Source organism: Hippocampus comes, unplaced genomic scaffold (assembly GCF_001891065.2).
Source record: "Hippocampus comes isolate QL1 unplaced genomic scaffold, H_comes_QL1_v1.1 scaffold94, whole genome shotgun sequence".
Taxonomy (NCBI): Eukaryota; Metazoa; Chordata; class Actinopteri; order Syngnathiformes; family Syngnathidae; genus Hippocampus; species Hippocampus comes.
The window spans coordinates 3010466-3014771 of record NW_017806059.1 but is presented as its reverse complement, the minus strand read 5'-3'; positions in this window follow the sequence as shown (position 1 = coordinate 3014771).

Genomic DNA, 4306 nt, shown 5'->3' with positions numbered 1-4306 from the left:
AGACTCGTGATCTGATTGGCTATTGAAACCTGACTGTGCCCGTTCACTTACAGCGCACAGGGGCCTGCTCTGTTTAATCTGAAGGCCCCGAGCAAATGTAATTTACCTGGCAATACAGCTAGCTGAAATATGATTGGTTAAAAACTCTACCATAATAAATAACTTATTTATCGAGTTATTTAAAATAACATTGAAAGCCACTCAACTAAGTGGAAATAATACAACGTAAAGAATACAGAGAATAATTTTGTTTACATATTTATGAAAATAAAATAACATAAATTATAAAATAACATAAAATACATAAAAGTAAATTTACTTTTCTGAGAATGTTTAGGCCAGCAGAGAAGGCCTTGCTGGCCCTCAGGGTCCGCCACTGTCCACAAAGCCTCAAACACATAGCTATCCACTGGTTTTAGGCAAAGGTGAAAGGACTTTTTACTCAACCAAGCTTTGTTGAATTTATATTTCCTCAGATCTCAAGTATATAATGTGTGGCTAGCTTAGTGGTTAAAGCAAAAATTATATAGGTTTGACGGAGAACTTTTTATATACAATACAATACATACTGATTTATATAGCGCTTTCACAACACATGCAGCAGTAACAAAGCGCGTAACAAAACAGTTCACAAAGTAAAATAATAAACACAACACATAACATAAAACACGGACAGTCGTGCAATCCTCACCACTTTTCCTTCATACGCTTTTTGTTTAAAGCAGTTTGAGAAGAAAGAGGAGAGAATCAAAGTGTCCTTTGAGTACTTTCTATGCTTAAAATGACTGCCGTCAATTAACCTAAATTTTGCACTGCAGTGGGATGCACATGGATTAAAAAAAATAATAACATTGGACATGACAAACATATGGAAGTCACATAGAGTAAGGTGCGGGGATGTGGCAGGCGAAGCGCAAAGAGCGAAGTCTGTAGCTCCTCTCCTACCAATCCATAGCTGAAGCATGTTTTCATTAAGGCAAGGTTTTAAGATTTTTTATCTTAAAAACCATGGGGCGTCATGGCATAGTGGTAGAGTGGTTGTTTCCCAACCCAGAGGTTGGTCGTTCGATCGCTGGCCATTGCGACCATGTCAAAGGGTCTTTGAGCAAGATACCGACCCCCAAGTTTCTCCTGATGCTGCGTCATCACTAGATGAATGAGGCAACAATGTGGAGCGCTTTGAGTACCAGAGGTAGAAAAGCGCTACACAAGTGACAGCCCAATTTACCATTTACCACTTGCAGCAAATATTGATGACATGAAAGATCGCATAAAGGCTGCAATCAACACAGTGGACCGCAACATCCCAGGTGTATTGGGGAGGAATCCTCATATTTTCTTGATGTTGTCCATGCTGCCGGTGGAGGCATCATTGAGGACTTGTAAAATGTGAAATAAAAAGTTGAAGGAATATATACAACACATGTGTCCAAGCTAAAGTTTCCCATGGTTTTTCGTTTTGAAATATCAAGTGATGCTTTTGGCTTATTCTCTTTTGAGTCACCCCTCTATTGTCAAACTGGGAGATATTTTCAAGCACAAAATATCAAGGCAAAAAACAATGTAATGGAGGCATTACAGTAAACGGTGCAAATAATAAGGGGGTCTTTTCTCCAATTTGTTTTTAAAGTCAAAATTTTGTGCATTCTGTTGAATTTTAATGGGTACAAGGCTCTCTAGAACTGAAAAATATTGATACTAGAATCTGCATTTGTTGATATAACATTGGACAATCCCAGTGCGGGAGGGCCGTTATCCTGCATGTTTTCCGACTCTCCCTGTTGCAACACATCTGATTCTAATGATCAGATCATCAGCAAGCTCTGCGGAAGCCTGATATTGAAACTTTTCATTTGAATCAGGTGTGTTGCAACAGGGAGAGTTGGAAAACATGCAGGATATTGGTCCAGGACTGGGATTGCCCACCCCTGATATAAGGCACCCATACATCCATTTTCAACACGACCTATCTTGAACAGGGTCGCGGGGAGTTGCTGGAGCCTACTCATATCGTCACGAAGTGGGAACTGATCCCAAGATGCCCGCACACAAGTCTGGCGAGTGTACCACGACACCATTAGTGACTTATAATAAAAAGTGTTTCAAGAAAATTTGAAGATGACTTTCAGAAAGCAGTCCATATTTGTTGCCTCATTAATGCCATATAGTTTACTCTGTAGCACTTTGAGATTGCATAATAGTAGTCGTAATGAGAACTGTACACTTTGCAATTTTGAGGCATGTTCAGCTTTTTAGGTTGAAGGTAGGCCATGGGTGCAAATATTTGACACGTGCATTGGGTATGGATAGTCTTGACAGAACATTCTTATCAATATTATTATCAATATGGGTTATCACCATTAACAGATGTTACCTGGTTCGGCTCCGCTAATGCAAACGCACAGTTGCGCGTTCAGGTCGCAGGCATGGTCAGCCATTCATGCCGAGGCATTCGTTGTAGCTGGGCATGAGGTGTGCACAAGAAAACGAACTGCAGCCTTGTGTGTAGCTTCTGATTGGTGGCCAAAAAGGACATTTTTAACGTTACTACCATACTGATTATATTATTTTTTATGACATATTATACATGCACGTGCCTTGATGTTTATTTTATTTTTTGTTACACCATGATTCGTAGGGCAGGCCATTTTCTACTTGCTCGTCAAGCCACGCCCATATCTATCTATTTTTGACTCCAGAGTCGATGTTTCCCAATGTGGAAGCTTCCTCCAAAAAGTGTGTCCATAATTGCCGAATCAGTTTCGTTTGAGCCGCTAGCTAAGTTAGCTAAAAAGTAAATTGTCCCATGTCCCCTCCCGCTTTCCATCCATATGCATTGTGATTGTAAGACACATGCACTTAATACTTCCTGCGGCACCTCCAAAATCTAAGTCTCTACTTTATCCCAGCGGTCAGGACAGCTTTATTGTGATAAGGTGCGACAACGACAGTGCATGTAGCTGTGCCCAACATTTTGTACAAAATGAGTGGAGGAACAACTTCACTGTTTTCTTCCTAATTTCTCTCAAATACCGTCACGGTCAAGACAGAGGTCTTCAAGCCCAGGTTAGATGTAAAAAAAAAAAAAATAATAATAATAATAATAATAACTTTTGACCACTGACTGTGACCCGGGGCTGCATTGAGTTCTCAATGATTCAATGTGATTTAATCAAAATGACAAATGACACTTTGGAGGAGAAATGGGAGACAAAGAAGTTACATACATCGGACACGTTAAGGCCTAGATCCCAAAATAAGTATTATTTCAAAATTCATGAATTCCGTGTTTTTAAGACTTTTGGGAACCCTGGATAAAAAGCTTTTCCAGAGGAGAGAGAAAAACCTGAATAGTTATCGTAATTGATAGATAATGCTTAAGTTTCCATAAAATGTATGCAGCATCTGTGCTCACCAAAATAAAAGTAGATTGCATGATGAAGAAACTCCATTTGGAAAGGCTCTTAAAGCCTTTTTTTAAAAATTAATGTCTTATGGTTTTGATGCAATAAATGCTAAGTTTAAATGTATATTTGTTTGAAATTGCCCAACTGAAAATGTTGCTAGAGAATAAAAAAATGCATTTGCAGTGTGAATTTATAAAATGAAAACTAGATTGTATAAAAAAAGCCAATTGGTTGTTTTTTATGAACCAATTCAAATACACAATTATTCAATCGAATTTTGATTAAGTATTAAATACTAACATATTTAATGGCTGCAACTCTAAATGTTATATGGTCATATTTTTATTGTTGAATAAAACTATTGTTTCAGTTCCTGGGATGAAACTAACAACAAAAAAGTGACTCAAAATTAGTAAATTGCTCCTAAAATCAAGTCAATGATTTTAAATAACTAAATAAACAAATAAATTTTTCCGAGGCTTGCCTTCGATAATGTTTCTCCAAAGACAGTCACTTTGCCCGGCTAATGAAGGGTGTTTGCCTTGGAAGCTTCTCCTAAACTGTCAGTCTTCCATTATTGTTTCTCACTTTAACCTCCAAATTTTTCCCTCTGACTTCGTTCCTATATACATCCTTACTCCGTATATTCCCTATTCACCTCTCTGCCACCCTTTCTGCCTCCCATTTCATTTTTCGTAGCCCAGCCGAGCTTCCCTCTATATTTTCCCCATCTTTTTTTCAGCTCTGCTCTTCCTCCACATCTTCATCCCTCTCCCTTTAGTCCCTCTGTCTTCCTTCCCCAGGGGGTATTATCTCAGTCGGAGGCAAATCTGCCCAATTATAAGCCTCATCTACTCTCTCCCTCCTTCTCTACAAACACACATCCACACATGCACATG